General features: G+C 38.3%; 1 long non-coding RNA gene across 1 annotated transcript in view; it reads left to right on the top strand.

Moving 5' to 3' along the window:
- Positions 1–20,093, top strand: part of LOC122210812 — a 40,378-nt gene that overhangs the window by 8,604 nt on the left and 11,681 nt on the right. The window contains exon 5 of the long non-coding RNA XR_006198266.1: positions 11,084–11,161. This is a non-coding gene — a long non-coding RNA (uncharacterized LOC122210812). The remainder of the gene's footprint in view (positions 1–11,083; positions 11,162–20,093) is intronic.

Here is a 20,093-nt window from a genome sequence, read left to right as displayed (position 1 = left end):
GGGTTTGGTGGAATAGAATTAGGTGATTTTTGAAACATCACTTATAGATATATTTCTTGCTGGCTGTCCCGAATGGGATTGGCTCATTATAACACAGATGTGCAGGGCCAGAAGTTGGACCACTAATGTTTATCTGTTAGATAATGTTAATATGGATAATGGTTATGTGTTAATATAGACATATATTAATATGCCCCATGGCACCAGGCACCAGACGTGGGTTAGGAATGGGAGGAGAAATGGAAATATCCTGATCCAGAAGCTATTCTGTGGAAAATTCTTCAAATTATCAAGCATTGATATCAAGTGTATTCTGTAGAAAATTCTTCAAATTATCAAGTGTATAAATTTGTGTGGAGAAGATTTAGTTAATTCTTAACTAATCAAGTTAAAGCTCTCCACTCTACTTCTTCTCTTTTAGTGTTCATAATAAAATTTTTTATATGTGCAGCACAATTTATAACTTAAAGTGAAACTAAAATACATTTTGTGAGAGCTTATATGACCCATGCATTCTAAATATACATTAAAAAAAACCAATCTCTTACGCCAAAGGCAAGGCTAAATTATCTCTCTCATTTTCTTTATAGAATTTTTTTTCAAAGTTGTTGAGTTATGTCAAATTAATTACAACCATGTAGCCATAACAATTTAGAGGAAATGATTATAGAAAGAATTGATCAATTGGTTAATAGAAATATTGTTACTTTTCTGGATTTTGAGATGTTTTGGGAATTGGTCAGCTTTTTAAAATTTTTAAGTTACTCTATTTTTTCCTAGTATAAATAAGTATTTGCATTTATATCTAATTTTCTAATTGTAATTGTATTTTTTTTCCTTAAGAGTGTCCCTCAAAGTCAATATGTATCAAATTTCACACAATTTTTTTTGCCCTTAATTCACTAAGAATTATGGAGGAAATGATGAGTTACTCCATTATCTGAAGGGGGATACCTCATATAAAGGATTTTGTTGAAGAATGAGTCAAGAAAATGGGATTAAACAGAGGAAAGTAACAATGGTCCTTAGTTCAAAGGAAATGCCTTTGCTGAATGCCCTATCTTAAATTGCACCCACCCCACCCCACCTAATGACTTCCTCTCCCATTGCTCTATCTGAATGAAATGTACATTACTTTTCACTTCTGTATCTTCACTAAAATACGAACTTCATGAAGGCAAGAATTTGTTCCACGTTGTTCATTGCTATTACCTCCTCAGACTAGAATAGTGCCTGTCATATAGCATATAGTAAATGTTCTATAAATATTTGTTTAGTGAATGGATGAATGCCCTAACATTCTCTGTATCAATGTGAGCTTCTTTCATTCTATTAATTCAGCAAAAGAGAATAGCTGGTAAGATATGGGAACCCTTCCAAATCTCTAGCTAAGTTTTGTTTCTGTGGACTCATCTTTCAGAATTCTATGGCAAAGGAGTTTTATTTTTGGCCATCAGACACACACATACACACACACAACACACAGAGAAGACTGAGGGAATTTGGTGAAATAAAAACCCAGATTTATATCCATTTTCAGAAAGGCAGGAAAAGAATGAGTAAAATCAGACCAAAATGATTCATCTGGCTACCATATTAAAAAGGCAACATCTTGATGACTCTTAATTTAATTGAAAGTTGTGCAGGAATTTTCTCACAAAGCCCATGAATCCTAGAAGTAATATGATAATCTTTCCAAAAAACTTAGAAGTCATCCTGGTACTTCTCGTTATAAATTACTTCTTTTAATCACGTAATATATATTTTTTTTTGGTGGAAGTTAGATTTTGTAATCATAAATGGGAAGATCCAAAGGGTTCTTCTCAGTTACAGGCAACCCTCCAAACAGTCATAGGAACTGGACAAAGATCTCCAACAGCAGCTTGGCAATTCCATGGAACCTTATCTATCCTAACTTTCTCCATCACAGAGTTTTGAATCTGAAAGGGGCCTCAGGAATCCCTACAAGACAAACAGATACCTCTGAACTAGTCACTCCCCGTTTTCCCCTTGCTAGTAGGAAACTCTGGGTTGGGAATGAAAATGTACCCACATCTGTATTTGCTTTTACATTCCCTTTTTCAGCTAGAGGCGATCATGGGACGTGTGTTTGGTTAGATACAAGTGAGACAAAGTCCCTGATAAGGTTTTCTTTTTTAAAGTTATGTATTCCTAATGTAAGGAGCCTCCACAGAAGGCAACACCATTTGTCATTCCTGTTGCCACCTTGAGGGTACACACAACGTTTGGAACTAATGCTGCCATTACGACCATGACGTGAAAGCAAACAGCTAGGAGTAGTGGAGCACAAATCTTAGTCTAGGAGAGGGTCATGGAACCACTAGCCGTGTGTTGGACCGCTAATCTCCAGACTACTTATTATGTAAGAAAAATAAACGCGTATTTGCTTAGTTTTCTATTACTTCAATTTCTCTTATTTGCAGTCAAAATATTCCTGTTGTAGTTCTTAATTCTAATGCCTTTAATGCGTAAGAGAAGAAAACTGAGGCTCTGTGAAAACAAACAGTTTGGCCAGAGCCATAGATATTTGGTTGGGGGGGAAGCACATTACAAGAGCCCCTGCCTCTTCTGGGACCCTCACAAGGAACACCCTATGGCCAGTGAATAAGAGTATGGTTTTGCTTCACCTGCCTGTTCAAGGCAAGGAAACAATGAAGATAACAAAATGTTCGTAGTGGAAAATGTCAGAACTGTTGACCATCATAAGGATGAAAGCTAGGCTGCAAAAGGATATATTTGGTGTATACAAAAGTAATCTTTTTGATGTTTTTTACATAACATGTTGAAGCCAAATTACTATCATCTGCGATAAAATGTTTGTTCATTATTGGGTCAGAACATCCAAATGACAAGTCACAAATTCCACCATTCATCAAGTTACTCTAGCCTTATCTCTAATTATCCGGCTATCGGGATGCTTGGGCATCATGTAGATTCAATTAAGTTCTGCGTTGAGTTAAGGAGGCATTTGTCTCCTGAATTTGAGCAATGTGCTTTTAGTAATTTAGATTTTCAATCTTTACTGTCTCTCATGTTGTGTGTGTGTGTGTGTGTGTGTGTGTGTGTGTGTGTGTGGTCTTAATAAAGGTTCCTAGAAGAGTCTATGACTTTATGTCATCTATGCTTTGTTTCAGTCTTCATTTATTAATTTATGCTAAATTGAGTCAAAGTTTTCAATTGCTCATATACCTCCTTACAAAGGAAGTGTTTCTCTCACTTAGCAGTGCTAAATCCCAGCTCCAGGCATAGCTTTCCCTTTGTCACATTTCCATGTGTATTACTCACAAACAAATAAATCCTCTCTGTAAAGCATTTGGCATCTTTATCTTCCTTCATGAAAACGCAATTCTGAGATTTCCAATTACACATATGGACCAGATGTGAAACATGACTTAAACGAACAGGGAATTCAGTATGGTTTTGCAATCACGAGACATATATTGTATCCCTCTTATGCTAATGTTTCCTTTATAATTCCCTGTTGTCGAACATCTGCTGCAAGGGCCTGAGTGGCCCCTCTTGGCATGTTCTTTCTCTTTTTGTGCCTTTTCTGCCTTCCCCAATCTAAAAATGGAGGCAGAGTGGAAATAGGACTTTTGCCTCATACCTAGTATATTAACATGAATATATGGCACATAGGTCACCTCTCCTTTCTTTTTCTCTGTGCCCATAGTCAACAGAGAGGGTCAGTCATGGCAGTCTTTGTGACTCAGATTTGGCGTGGAATTCTTCTCAACACATTGTAATTCAGTCAGCTCAAATAGGTGCCCAGTCTCCTTGCAGTCCCTTTACCCTTCTGAGTTTAAATTTAATGTACATTTTCCACGTTTATGTTTCCACCAGCAGGTGTTCCTTTGGAATAAAAATATTAAGTAATATTTTATCAGTGATAGTGATGAAAAGAAAGAAAGTTCTGTGGTGTGTCTGTGTCTGTGTGTGTGTGCATGTGTGTGTATATGATTTCAAACTGGAAGAGAGAATGACTCCAAGGAGAGAAACCAATTCCAAAATGTATCACAAATTTCACTTTGGTTTCTTTAAATCAAAATGTCATTGCCTCTTCTCCTACCAAAACTACTATGACAATCTCAAATGTGTCTTGTATTCACTATACCTCTGTCCATTCATTGTTTCACACTGTACTGTAAGCAGCTTCCAATCATGCAAACCATTGGTACCGCCCCCACTCTTAATATCCTTCAGTGAATCTCATCACACATAAACTAACTTAAAATTAACAGCATCTACAAAATCAGGTATGATTTGGCCCCTGCCTTTTTTAAATCCTCACCATCAAATACTTTTTACCTTATTCACTTAATTTCACCCACGAGGATCTTCTGTGTCTCAAACTGCTACACTCATTTCTGCCCAGTGTCTTCTCTTCCATCCATGCATTTATTGAATTTACATTTATTAAGTGCTTCAAAATCAAGCAGCCCCTTTCCTATTTATCTGGTTGTTTCCTACTCAGATTGCAGGGTGAAAACCACTTCCGCAAGAAGACCTTGCCTGACTGTGATGGGAACTTCTATATGTTCAGTAAAATCTATTCACTCTTCTTTCTGGCCACAGTTCTACAATTCTCAGTCTGTTCTTAGATCTCTGGATGGCATGGGACTAGTATCACCTATTGAATGGAAATGGAAATGTCATATGTCATTTCCAGACTGAAGTGTTTAAGAAGTAAGAATGGGGTAAAAGACCCCGAATTTTCTAGCATTTAGGTGCTGCCCATATCCCTTGACTCCTGTCCTCATATCACTCTGACTTCTGCTTCTGATGGCAAACCTTCTCTGACCCTGATTCTGATGCCTCCTCCTATAAAGGACCCCTTGATTTCATTGGGCCCATCTGGATAATCCAGGACAATCTCTCCATCTCAAGTCCTTAATGTAATCACACTTTCAAAGTCCCTTTTGCTATGTCACATAACATATTGGTAGGTTTTGGAACATAGGCATCTTTGGGGAGGAGGGAACATTTTTCTATCTACCTCACCAAGTGACCGGATACAGGTCTATAAAGGATTTAGAACAAAAGTTCTCATTAACATTCAAACTGGAAACAAAGAAAAGCTTAGACATGTGGCTTTTCTACCGAAGTATGTTATTCCAAGGAACTTCAAAATAGCCGTCATTACATTTGAAAAAGAATCATAAGGAGAAGGAAGAAAAGACAGCAGATTCGAGAACAAATAAAATAATAAATCTAAAATAACAATAACATGAGTGTGGTTATTAGCACATGAATTTGTCTATAAACAAATGGAAACTTATTATAAACTTTCAAATTGTACTGCCACTGAAAAAGAGCTTAGGATAAAGATAAAAATGTTTTAAAGCCTTAAATCAACTTTCAGACTCCACACTTGTTCCGATTAGAAATGAACTTTGGAAGTGGTATACCCCTCAATTAGGACGTGATCCCCACACCTTCTTCAGATGTCATCATGGGGGATAATGGGCTGGTAAGAATCTCCCAGAGGGCATAACCAAGGGCCAGGGAGAACACTGAACATCAGAGCTACTCCCAAAGAACGGAATGAGGATTACATCAAGACTTGAGTTTGCCAAATCCTGCTGTAGTAATAGATCCTATTTCTCTTTCGATCAAATTTTGGTTTTGAGTCCAAAAACAGGCTCAGTTCCAAAAACTGGGCAAAAGGCCTGGGTTTTTATTAGGGCCATTGCCCTTATTCTGATCATCCCTCTCTGTTTTCTTATGACTGTACATATTAAGTAGTAATCTTGTTGACCACCAATCTATGGTGGAGATGCCAAATTCGATAAACTATTTTTATAGCTCTTCATGGTCAGACATCCCTGCTATCCATATGATATTATCTACGTGGCTTCTGACAGATAAGCAAAACCATCTGGCCTCTGTCGTTTTGGGGTCTATCAACTGCCCTGCATTACAGAACCCAGTTCTAAAACAGCATCACCTATTATCAATCCAGGGCTACCATTGAACTTCTAAATTATTTTGGTGCCCCACTCAGCAGTTTCTTATTTTTTATTATTTTGGTAAATGGTGTATCCTCTTTGTCTTCCCATGGGACATAGTCCTCTGGTGAGTTCTCCAGCCTTACATGGAAAATCCACTTTGGCATGTCCACATCTTTGAGAATATCGATACCATCTTCCATCATCTGCGACAGCAATTCTGAATATAGTTCTCTCCATTCTTCTAGGAGTCATCAGGAATCATCTCCTGATATTTTTGCCAAGATGTTAAATTCTGCGTATCAGGAGAGTGTTCTCAAATTGATAAAATCTCTCTTATTCAATCTTACATTCCAGCCCCTGATTAAACATCCTCAGAATCTACTCCTGTTGTCCTCTCCCAACTCCTGCTGGTGCATACTGGCTACATTCTGCAACTCTTTTGGTATACAGTCCCCTTCCTCCCTTAACGGGACCAACACACCCCCTACTGCCTCATATTGTGACTTAATTCTGTCCCTGGCCAGGTGTTGAGAATGTATAATTGTTTTCAAATATACGCATCTGGAAAGACTTTCTTATTTAGAAAGTGTCCTAAAGATTATTATATTGTGGGATAAGACAGTCCCTACATAGCAGTTACAGAGATGTGAACAGTAGTGTGTTATGCGAGTGTGTGTGAGTGTGTGTGTGTGTGTGTGTGTGTGTGTGTGTGTGTGTTGGGGGGGTGGGTGTGAGAGAGAAAGAAAAAGAGAGAGAGAGAGAGAGAGGATGTCTGTAAATGAGCATTTCATGTTTAAGGCAACTAATGTCCTTTGAACTACTGGAGAAAAAAGTCAATGGATTCTGATTCTGATTGTTATTGTTATTATTATTATTATTGAAACTTAAAGGACAAAGGCCGAGGATTGATATCTAAAAATTATGATATATTTAAATCTGAATAATTTAAAAAACAAGATTAGTGCAATATATTCACACTGTAGTTTGTGAGCCTTTCTGCTGCCACAGACTCTGTACCTAAACAGATACTCTGTTATAAACAGTTTTTTAGAAATTTAATTTTTCATGATGTTCTTTAAAATCACTAGAAAAATACCACTTACATTCCTTATGTGAACACTTACAGTGAAACCTAAAGCCACTCAAGAATAATTTTTGAATAAATATGATCAGAGATAAAAGTTTTCAGGTCTGATTCCAAGAGGCAAGTAGACCACACAATAAGCCACAACACAATAAGCAATTGACATGCTGATGCTCTCAAAGGACAAGTTACCTAAACTTGATGGGAAATTGGGAAGCTCTCTTCAGAAACTAAATTTCCATAGGTTTGTAAACCTTACTATGTATTTTTTCTAAATGAAAGCACATATTCATTATTTTTCTTTATATTCCTTCCTTACCCTTCAACACACAAGCCCCATTGTGAGTTTGCCTATTATTTCTTGATTCCAAAACTCTTTATAGAGTCTGAGCAATTACAGAATCCTGCATCAAATCGTCATATGTTGTGAATGAGAATTTCAATGAACATGTACTTGGGAAATGAAAGACAGATGGTCTTTCAGTCTGTATCTCCTTTATCTCTTTTGTCAACCCAGAATTGACTTCACATGTCTTCTCCATTTTATTTGTATCAGTATGCTTACATGGATTTCATAAATCTTTTTTTTTTTTCAGTTCACTTGAGTGTTTTCACCAATTCTAATTCTCTGAATGTCTTCTCCATTGAAATCCTCCTTTATTACTTTCCCTTCTTACTACTGTAATCCATTTCTCAACTGGGTCATTTCACATTTATTCTCCAGACTTTTCTAAATAAAAGGTCATAGTAACTAGGTCCTTCTTTATAATAAAGGAATCTAACAAACTATCCCGTTTTTCAGTCTTCACCGCCATCTGAATCTTTGGCATCTGGCACACAGAAGACATTGAATAGTTAAGGGAGAACAAAACCAGTACAATCCTTCCATCCATTTTGACTTTCCTAAACCTGGAGAATCCAGAAGCATCCCTGGGGTTGAAGGAGGACAGGAAGAGCAAGCAAGTGGATGGGTGGGAGATGAAGCACAGACCATATTCCCTTTTCCCACTGTTCAACTGTGGAAGTTGAAGGTCAGTCTGACTTGGGAGATGGAGAAATTTTGAAACTCAGAGTTTCATTGGAAACTGAAGATGAGATTGACTAGCTGTGACTACCTGAGGCAGGTGACTATCAGAGGCAGGGAGCAGAAAACTCACACAACAGGTCTGAGGGCAGTAATTGTAAAAATTTGTTCCTATCTGTACTCAACTGACTCCAACATTTTATTTTATTTTATTTTATTTTATTTGCTCCAACATTTTAAAATAAGTATATTTTTTCATGAATAAATACATGAAGACAGGCAAAGTATTTTATGAAATTAAAAGTAAAGCAGGAAAAAATGCAAAAGTCTCAAATGTGCTACTTACTAGGGGTATAATATCAGACTAATAAAAATAGTCTCTGAATATCAAGAGCTTCATTAAAAAAATAAGAATAAAATTATATCAGTGCATTGTTGTGAGGTTCCAGTGAAGAATAATGCATCAAAATAACAACCACAATACCTGGAACATAGGAAGCCCTCAATTCATTCTAGTTTACTTCCCTCAGAATTTTCCATCTTTGTATATCTTCTGAGGAGTCACTGTATATCTAGGAACTCTACTTGACAAGCATGAGATGAAGTTCTTTCTCTGTATCTTAGAAGCCATTAAGGGTCACAAAGGTAATACAAATAAAAAGAAAAAACACAAGAGCATCATCAAATTATGGTTTAAACTATAGTATAGTTGTTTTGGAAATTAGGGGAGAAAATGAAGCAAAATGTGAAATAACACAACACATTTCCTAGAAAACAAACCAAAGTTCAAGTCAACAAGAGGACTTGTTTTTCTTCCTTCTGGCTCTTTCCAACTTGAAACACAGCCAGAGCCTTTTCTGAAGATCAGGAAGCTTAAAGACTATAGGAGCCAGCGGTACATGTCATTGTCCTGATTTGTTATTCAAGACACAGATCTGTATTGCCCAAATTCTTACAGAACACTACTCCCTGGTACCCTATTTCAACATTTGCAACAGATTATTTGGAAAGCATTGTTGGGGGCAAAGCCACATCTAACAACTCCCATTCCTAGAGCATCAGATTTTAATTTTAATAAAAACAAGATTCTAAGCCTTTGGACATCAATTTATGGCAATAGGAGCTGTAAATAAAGTATAAGACCTAGTTACACTGAGTTTATTAATATAAAACCACCATGAAATCAATGGCTTGCTTGAAGAACTTAGATTCAGTTTACTTTGGATTAAGAAAATGTTTCATCTCATTGTGTGTAAGAGCTATAAATATGCACATATAAAGAAAGAACATTAATAATATGGGAGTATATGCAAACTTTTTGACTACTCTAGCCCTCAAAAGAGAGCTCTCTTATTGCTAACCCACAAACCCTCTTGTTAACCCAGAAGATTCAATCTTGGTTAGTCAAGCTGTTACTCTTTTATGATGCGTGCAGTCAGAGTAAAAGCAAACAAGGCTGAAAAATGAGCAAAACAGTGGATGGAAGGTTATGTCAATCTATATGATATGTAGGGGGAAGGGGAGAACAGCCAGAGTTGGAGATAAAATAAAAGTTGCTTTTACTAGAAAAGAAATATTGACTGTAGTTTTTGTGAGGAGGGTCATAAATGAGAGTCTCTTAAGTGTTGTGGGTGACAACGTGGATAGAAAACAAAATAAGATGTGAGAAACATTGCTGAGGTTGTGGATTAGATATGTTTTAGTTTCACACAAGGAACACAAGTAGTGCTTGGAATTTCTTTTGCCCTTTTTTGGTTTTAGCTTATAAATTGTGCTTTTTTTTATTTGAGAGAGAGAGAGAGAGAAAGTGCGTGTAAGCAGGGTAGAGGGGCGGAGGGAGAAGAGAGAGAGAATCTTAAGCAGGTTCCGTGCTCAGAGCAGAGCCCGACATGGGGCTCAATCCTACGACCCTGGGGTCATGAGCTGAGCTGAAATCAAGAATCAGATGCTCAACCAACTGAGCCACCCAGGCACCCCATGTAAATTGTGCTTCTTGAAAGCAAAATCATATATAGACAGGACCATTTGTATCTCTGGGTTGTGAGGGATACACTCATAGCCAAACAGCCAGAAAACAATTTTAATATTCCTTCCCCACACACAGAATGCCATTTGTATGCTGACGCATGTAGTCTATAAAGGTCAAAGGTCCACAAAAGTCAAAGCTCACTTGTAAGAATCTTTGTGCACTAGATGAGCGTAGGATTCAGGTATGTAAATGAGGAAAATAGAACCATGTGCAGCAGGATGAGGGGGAAAAGAACAGGCAGAGCAAAAGAGGTCAGTATCCAATGAATACAATATGGAATTACTTGGCAGTTTAAACTGTTCACAAGAACTTTGGACCAAGAGAAACAGCAATTTTCAGAGACACAAGGCTTTTTGTAAAATGTACATCAATCCAAACTGAGAAAACTCTGGGGAATCATATGAGTTCTTTTCTCCTTGGTGACTAAGATCTGTTACATGTCCCACTTCTCTGTAAGCCTTAACTAGGAGCTAAACTCCATCCAGACATCCCATGTTATCAGTACTTGCCCCATAGTGCATGTATACTCAGTATTTGGTGAGTAAATAACCTCCTCTCACAAAAACCACTGCCTCCCGCCACCATAATACTATGAGAAATTAAAATGAACCCTTTAAGTGTCTGGCTCCTTAACTAACTTTAAGCTCCATGAGCTCCAGGACGGTATCCCATTCATGTTTGGAGTCCCAGTTGGCAGAGTGAGCGCTCAGGCAATGGATTTTGAACTGAACTGAACAAGAAATATACAAAATATAAGCTCTAGCTTGGGTGGAAAGAGAGTGGGTAGAGGTACATATAGACCATCTTCACAGAGTTAGGCAGGAAAGGATTTGCAGGTAGATTGAGGTGAACTCAGTCTTGATGTAAGACCTCACAGTCTAGCAAGTTCTGCTGTTATGAGCAGTGTAGAAATTATGTGGTAACAGTATATGAAATACTATGGTTCCATTCTCTGTGTCATATACTTTTCACAGGTTTTGTCAGAAGACAGTATCGAGTTGCAAATAAGAAGATTATCTGCAGAGTATCTTGTACCTTGAAGTTACTTGGAGGTGAGTCTAAATTTTGTATGGTGACACATGAACCATAAGCAAGAGATCATATTCAGAATAGTTCCTTTGGGAGACTGAAGATTTATTCTAATAATGCTGTGACTGCTCAACGTCTTTTAGGAACTTCCTTTAAAAACTTTGAAAAATAATTTTCTTTGTAGGTGAATATTACTTTGAAAACAGGCAAAGGTTATCCACACTTTCGTGTCGTGAATGCATATGTGTTATTAACAAAGTAATGCAGTGTTTTGAAAAGAAAATAAGGCGTACGAATGAAATTACTGGTATTTTGGAGTTGCTTAAAATCTGACTGAAATCAATGCCGTTAGAAGTCACAAAAATATCTTTATCACAACAATACTGTGAAAATATGTAAAATGCTTTCTAGAAGGACTAATTTGGGAAACAACACTCATGTAAATGCATAAGGTCTGGCCTGCTTGTTCCAGAAAAGTCTTGGAACTTTAAAATATGGATCCCATAGAGGCGCCTGGGTGGCTCAGTCGGTTGAACATCCAACTTTGGTTCAGGTCATGATCTCGAGGTTCGTTAGTTCGAACCCCGCATCAGTCTCTGATGCTTGCTGCTGTCCGCGCAGAGCCGCTTCGGACCCCCTGTCTCTCCCTCTCTCTGCCCTTCCCCAACTTGCACTGTCCCTCAAAAATAAATAAAATATTTAAAAACAAAATAAAATAAAATATGAATACCATATATTTTTCATTTTCCTCTGTGTGCTTTTATAAGGAATGCCAAAGAACAATAAGAGAGAGAAGAAAATGGGAGAAAGCAGTGGAAATTGAGAAATCCTTTGCCAATACCGAGGCACTGACAAGGAGGTTTATGTCAAAATATTTATGGAATTTAGAGAACAACACATGAAATGGTCTCTTAAAAAATTATCTCTAAGTAAAAGGATGTGGGCAGACTTACCAACTTCCTGTGTGAACTTTTATCCTATTGGAGTTTGTGAGCCCTACGTATAGTAGTCCATCTATTAAATAATTAGATATTTATTAAGACAGCTTAAACCAGAAAGAGAAAGAAATACAGCTCTATCCCTCCCCTGTACACCCATTGGCTAAGTTGTCTGGGCAGTCAGTGCCATGAAATCATTTGCTTGTGAGAAACCACACTGTTTTTTTCTTTCTAAAGTTTAGGTATGAATAAACCACTCTGAAAAAGCTATCTTATACCATTAAACAGTCACTGTCTAGTTACAGGTTAGATCTCTGCCCTCTACTGGAAAATACTATACATGCACCAGAATGTTTCTTATTTCTACGTTTATGGAAACCATAAATCAATATGTTGATCACAAATCACTGTGTTTCCTTATTTAAATATATCCATATCCTTAATATTTATGAAATTCTCTTCTATTCTCAAGTTTTGTTAGCATATCATTAAAAATATGTATTTAAGTACTTCTCTACCACAAGACCTCTTTTTCTGTACTGGCAGTACAAAGAAATGGAGTGGCGTGGTCCCTGTCCTTTAGACCTGGGTAAACATACATGTGCACACATGTGTAGATACCATGTGCATAATACAGTAGCCACTAGGCACATGTGAAAACTTAGCATTTGAAATGTGATGGGTCCATATTGTAATGTGCCAAAGGTACAATGTACACACCAGATTTCTAGAATAAAGAATACATTAAATGTTAATTGCTTATTTTGATTACTTTTTGAAATAATATTCTGGGTGTATTGTGTTTCAATATATTGTTAAATTAATTTACCTCTTTATTTTACTTTTTTAAAAGTGGCTACTAAAAAATTAATATATATGACTCAAATTTTTGGCTCACATTACATTTCAGTTGGCTAGCACTGTCCTAGAAGCTCTAATTTAAGAAATTGATACAAATACATAACTTACTATATAAACATCAATATGGTATATGTAATAAGAGATTATATTTATATCTGTTAAGCATGTTGAATTTATACATCTCCTAAGAGGGAACTGTTACACTATTATTATCATCATTCATCTGTTATTTTTTTAGACAAGCAAACTAAGGCCAGAGAAGTTAAATATCTTGACCAAAGGGGAAAGTCCATGATTCGAACCCATGTAGGTGGAATTTGGAAGCTGTGCTTTTCATCACCACACCACATGCCGCTGTAAAGAACATGGATGAGGGTACTTCATTGAAGTGTGGCTTCAGAAATGGCTTTCTGGTGTAGCTGAAATATGAGTTGAATTTTTTTTGTTTATTTTATTTTGAGAGAGACAGAGATTGAGCATGAGCAGGAGAGAGGCAGAGAGAGAGGGAGAGAGAGAGAGAGAGAGAGAGAGAGAGAGAGAGAGAAAGAGAGAGAGAGAGAGAGAGAGAGAGAGAGAGAGAATCCCAAGCAAGCTTTCTACTGCCAGTGCAGAGCCTGACAAAGGGCTCAAACTCATGAACTGTGAGATCATGACCTGAGCCAAAATCAAGATACGGACACTTAACCAACTGAGCCACCCAGGTGCCCCTGAATTTTTAACAATGAATAGAAGATGGTCAGGTAAACCTCTTTCTTATGTGAAAATAAATCCATAGAAATGAGAATGTTATTTGAGTACACATACATGAAAGCTGTCCTAAGGATAAAGGAATGGCAAAATCCTTTATCTCTAAAACCTTTGGGCACCCACAGAGGCAATATGAGATGTAAAAAGGAGCAAGAGAAGGGAGGAGGAGGAGGAGGAGGAGGAGGAGGGAGAGAAGGAGAAGCAAAGGAAGAGGAAAAGGTGAAGTATGTGGAAGAGGAGGAGAAAGGAAGAGAAGGAGGGAGAATGAGGTGATGTCATTGTTGCTCACAGAGAATTTACATTTGGCTGGAAGTGGAAAATTCTAAGCTTTTGCAACTCCATCACTTTACAAATGTAAAACTCAATAAGTCTATGATTTCTGTGAGTCCCCAAATTGACCTCTTGTTCCAAGTCTAAGGATATTAATTGGCAATCAGTGTGTTTCTAACCCACGGGAGAATTGTCTATGGAAAATAAACTCAATGGTGAATCCCTAGAAAGTTTGCACGTAGACAAACTGAGCCAAAATCAGGACAGTGAGATGCCTGCTTAGTTCAGTATGCGGCACCTTCATGTTTCGGGGACTTTTGGAGATTTCCTGATAATAATAAAGACAAAAGAACATCATTTTGAATGATTTAAAAAAGGAAGCAGTTTCTTGCCTTCTAAATCTCATCTTCCAAGATTAATGCTTGTGTTCAGGTAAGGGGTTCGGGGCAATAAGGAGAGACGAGGGGACACTCTATTATTTTCTACATGTGTGAGGAAATGTAGATCCTAGCTCTGCTCACTGCCACGGAGATCTGCTGTTTACAACAAGAGAGACGCAGTCTCCGATCATTACCACAAAAGGGGAAGTTAGGACAAATTGCCAGGAAAGAGTCTAAAAACCCAAATGAAGAGGTGGTGTGGGAAAAGAGAAACAGAGGGTTGCGTTTGGATGATGAAATAAGAGCAGGGATGAAGCTGCCATGTGGGTGAGAACGAACTTCTAACCCCATCGGCCAAGTCTTCCTGGAAGGGATGAGCCTGAGTTAAGATTTAAAGAATGAGTAGAACTCAGCCTGGAGAAAAACTGATTTCAAAGGAATAGCAAGTGGTGGAAACGGATGAACAATGACTCGTGTGGAATCAGAGTGTGGGGCTGAGCAGTTGAGCGTGTCTCAAGCATTGAGAGGAAAGAGTGGGAGACAGATAGGAATGAGGTAGGCAAGCTCACTTCCTGGAAGGCCTTTCAGTCCCTTTTAAGCATCTTGGATTTTACCCTTTAGGCAATGGAAATCACCTAATTGTGTTGGGGAGAGAGTGATGTAGTCGGACTTATATAAAGAGAAAATTTCTGTTTACCTCCTTTTCTTTGTTCTTGCAACCGTTCCTCCATTCCAAACTAGCCCCTCTCCCTGTTACTATTTTCCTTTCATGTAGCCAAGCGACCTTCAGTTTGTAAAAATACCTATGATTCTATTATTTACTTATCCCAATACAATGGGGTATTTTGGAATTTGCTATTTCCCCAAATTAAAACCTACCAACTAATGCTATTTTAGTCACTGTTCAGTGTAACCTTTTGGAAGCTCTGGTGAAAGTCTTTAAATACTTTTGAACATATTGAGTGAATACTTTCTGAATTTCTTGGGTAAAGGCTAATAAGTGCTAGGTGAGATAGAGGCCAATACTCTTTCTTCCATAGCATCTTAGGACATGGGTTCTCTTCTGCTTCAAGAAAGAAGAGACCAGGAAATTGTCTTAAGAGCAGGCAATATGCCTTTCGTCTTTCTCCTCCATGTTAATCATAGGCCATTAAATGCAACGTGTATTTTAAAAATAGGAGAATGAATCAGGATCCAATGTCAAATCCTGCCACTTGCTATCTGTATGCTCATGGATAAGATTCTTGATCTTCCAAAATCACCTCCCAGACTGTAATATTAGAGCAATAATACTAGGTGGCGTTTGCTGAATCCTTGCTATGTGCCAGCCACTGGCCTACCTTCAGTGCTTTATACTTATGATAGTACTTACTTAATCCTCACAGGCAGTCAATGCTATATCCTCATTCTTATTTTACAAATGGAAACAATGTGGCATATAGAGAAAGACATTCCTCAAAATCCATGTCAAGAAAGTTGCAAAGTCAGGATTTGAAGCCACCAATTCTGATCCAGAACTCATGCGTTGGAACTACTATATCCCTAAAAACCAAATTGGTTAGGGTTACACTGATGAACAGGTATGATCTTTGTACATAGAGAGCTGTTGGTTGAATTTAAGTAGCACCATTGTTCGGTTTTATTTTGGGATAAAGCTTGTCAGAGTGTGTAAGGTCTAGCACATAGAAATTCCCAGGGAAATGAGTTCTTGTTCATTCCTCCATAAAAAGTAGTGCTGTTCCTCTCTCCATATCCCCACCACGGGAAGGACTTCTAAATAGATCTATTTTCTTCTTCCCATAACCCCCAATGATAAAGAATTAAAGTAAAATGCAAAAGTGGTACCAGATGTTCTGTAGTTGTTTTGGCTTGAATGTCCCTTGGTTTCCTGCACATCGCTTATACTTTGATACTGTGTCTTCACGTGTTCACATGCACCCCATCTGAAGTTTCTTGACAAGAAAGGGGATAGGCCCAGCATCAAGGCTAACCTCCTGGCCTCATTTCCCAGCTGTTTAATTTCCCTTCCCAAGATTCACAAGAATTTCTTTTGTCAGTGCTCACGTGGTCAAAGACAGATGGAAGAAAAGATGGATGGATTACAACCACACCTGCCCAAAGTCCTGAATTAAGCACCATACCTGAGACTTCCAAATTCTGGCCAGAAGTTTAAAACCAAAAGTGTTGGGGCGCCTGGGTGGCGCAGTCGGTTAAGCGTCCGACTTCAGCCAGGTCACGATCTCGCGGTCTGTGAGTTCGAGCCCCGCGTCGGGCTCTGGGCTGATGGCTCGGAGCCTGGAGCCTGTTTCCGATTCTGTGTCTCCCTCTCTCTCTGCCCCTCCCCCGTTCATGCTCTGTCTCTCTCTGTCCCAAAAAAATAAATAAAAAACGTTGAAAAAAAAAAAAATTAAAAAAAAAAAAAAAAAAAAAAAAAAAACCAAAAGTGTTTCGAGCATCCATGGTGCTGCCTATATAAACCTAAAATAAACTGTTGATTCAAATAGAAATTGCCAAATGCCTCCCTTGTCTGACACGGTGTAGACTCAATCCAGTGTGGATTCATTACATTTTGGATGATCCACCTATCAGAGAACCTGAAGCAGAGAAGTAACTTGTGCAGAAAGAGGCCACAGGCGTTTAAGATTCAGGCTAAATAGCAAAGGAAAATGGTTATAAAATAATATAAGCCAAAGAAAATGTATTATTCATCTTTGTACTAATGTGCTAAGAACAGCAAAAGAATCTTCGGTTCCCATACATGTTATCTCTAACGGTTTTCTAAATCGCATTTCATCCCCTCTCCCATCAGTGATGAGTCCCTAGCATTGCTTCATTTACCTTATAGAAATGTTTGCTACAAAACTATTTATATTGGCTAAGTCTTTTTCTGGGATATATTCTAAACAAATGGTGGCTACTTTGTCTTCTTCATGTCCTTCCTAGAATGGTATCTACCACATACAGTTTGCTTTTAAAAAATAATATGCTGGGGCGCCTGGGTGGCTCAGTCGGTTAAGCATCCGACTTTGGCTCAGGTCATGATCTCACGGTCCATGAGTTCGAGCCCCGCGTCGGGCTCTGTGCTGACAGCTCAGAGCCTGGAGCCTGCTTCAGATTCTGTGTCTCCCTCTCTGTCTGCCCCTCCCCCATTCATGCTCTGTCTCTCTCTGTCTCAAAAATAAATAAACATTAAAAAAATTAAAAAAAAAATAATATGCTAAAAAAATTTAAAAAGATAAAAAATAATATGCTAAATATCTAGTGAGAATGGTATTATGAATCTTACAGTCCTCTACAATCTGGTTCTGGTCACATCTCTGTAAAGCCTTCTATAAATGCACCACTTTCTAGAAACAATAATGACCCATACAGTTGCCAGGCTATTGTCTAACATATCCTTAGCTGTCGTTAAGTGGATGCCATGGTCATGAACAAGTGCCTACACATTCTTCACGATTACTCTACAGAAAACCATAAACCGACAGCATGTGCATTGTTATCCTAACTGTACATGAGGAATTGTGGAGCCTAGACATATTAATAAGAATTTTTAGAAATTATACTGTACATGTAAATAATCATATCCACATACATATTTATACTTATATAGTATAACTGCTAGCTCATATATATATATATATATATATATATATATATACACTCAAATATTGCTCTGCTTTCCAAAGTTCATTTATTTAATCTTTGCACCAAACTTGCGGCTTAAGTGCATTTTTAAAATTGAGACAAAGGAAGTGAAAAGATGTTAAATAAATTGTCTCAATTCACAGGGTTACTCAATGGCAAAACTGGGGTCTGAACTCTGCCTAAGCCCAGGCTCTCATCCGCTACACCACAGTGTTGTTCTAAGGTTTCTCTAAGCAACTGGCCCCCAGTCACACAGCTGTCACAACAGCTAGACTCTGAACCATGCTTGCCTGGCTTTTTGCTCAACACGAGGCTGCCTTTCCCAATATTCCTATTCTTTGAACTTCAATGTCACTGAAAATATTAGAGCCGATAAAAGCGTTAAGAGTTGACCTAACCTCATTTCCTCATTCAGATCACAGATGAAATGCCCACAGAGGGGGAGGGGCTTGGTGAAAGTCACACAGTAGCTCAGGGAAGGAACTGAGTTACTTCTTCTTCACACTCACCACATACCATCCACCTTGGGATTTCTTTATAACCTGCTTTATAAGTACTTTTTGTTTCTAAGACTTGCATCCACTAAAAAATAGCAAGTGAGATAGCAGCTCTAAGGGGAAAAAAATGTATAATGGCTTCATGAGATGAAAAGAAGTAAATTAATACAAATTACAGTTCTATATCTTTTTCTTACTTTGTGGACACATTTATTTATTTATTTTGAGAGGGAGACAGCACGAGCAGGGGAGCGGCAGAGAGGAAGAGAATCCCAAGCAGGCTCACGCTGTCAGCACAGAGCCCAGCATGAATTGCGAGATCATGACCTGAGTGGAAATCAAGAGTCAAACACTGAACCAACTGAGCCACCCAGGTGCCCTCAGTTTTACATCTTTCAAAAAAACCCATGCTAGATATCCAGGCAAATCTCCAGCATATTCACACAAACTGGTGAGACAGCATCCATTTATTTACTGGTCTATGCCAGGAGACATTTGTTCTTACAAAGTCATCTATTCATTCAACGATTTTGTGCTAAGTTCCTATTAGGTACCGAGAATCAGGCTAAACTTTAAATTCATTTAGACCGGAAGAACTGTAGGTATCTCCAACTGCAATATCTTCATATCCATGAGCTCATAGAAGGAACCAAATGTTTGTTGAATACATGGGTGAGTGAGTGAGTGAGTGAGTGAGTGAGTGAGTGAGTGAATATGAGAAGGTTCTGTGAATATATCCATCAGGGTGCAAAAACACCAGGCTATATCATCAGTGACAACGTCTCTTTGCATCTCTCCTAGAAGAGACTTTTGAGAGGGTGGCTGGGGTGTGTTTAAATATATCAAATATTGGGGCACTTGGATGATGCAGTCAGTTGATTATCCAACTCAGGCTCAGGTCGTGATCTCATGGTTCATGGGTTCAAGCCCCGCATCAAGCTCTGCACTGGCAGTGAGGAGACTTGTTCGGATTCTCTCTCTCTCTCTCTCTCTCTCACTCTCACTCTCTCTCACTCTCTCTCTCTCTCTCTCTCTCTCTCTCTCTCTGCTCCTCCCCAACTAGTGCACACGTGTGTGCATGCACTCTCTCTCTTGCTGTCTCAAAATAAATAAATAAACTTAATAAATATGTAATACAATATTTTTTTTTTTTTTTTTTTTTTTTTTTTGGGACAGAGAGAGACAGAGCATGAACGGGGGAGGGGCAGAGAGAGAGGGAGACACAGAATCGGAAACAGGCTCCAGGCTCCAAGCCATCAGCCCAGAGCCTGACGCGGGGCTCGAACTCACGGACCGCGAGATCGTGACCTGGCTGAAGTCGGACGCTTAACCGACTGGGCCACCCAGGCGCCCCTGTAATACAATATTTTTAAATGTTCTGGAAATCTTAACAACTAACAATATGCTTATTGAGCTCTGCTCTTTCTTGCATTATTACTGTTTCACCCGTTATAATGAAGCATTTTTGATGTGTGGCAAGAAATAAGAATTGACAAGAAGCATGAAAAAGCTGCAGAGACTCCCAAGTCCCAGAAGGCAGAAAGAGAGGCATATTCTTAGCTTTCGTCCACAATAGTTTTCCCTTACAGTTAGCAAAATAAAGAATTGTGGTAGCAC

The sequence above is a fragment of the Panthera leo genome, chromosome F2 (assembly GCF_018350215.1).
Source record: "Panthera leo isolate Ple1 chromosome F2, P.leo_Ple1_pat1.1, whole genome shotgun sequence".
NCBI classification, from domain to species: Eukaryota; Metazoa; Chordata; class Mammalia; order Carnivora; family Felidae; genus Panthera; species Panthera leo.
Note: the sequence above shows the minus strand (reverse complement) of the source record. Positions and strands in the feature narration are given on the sequence as shown.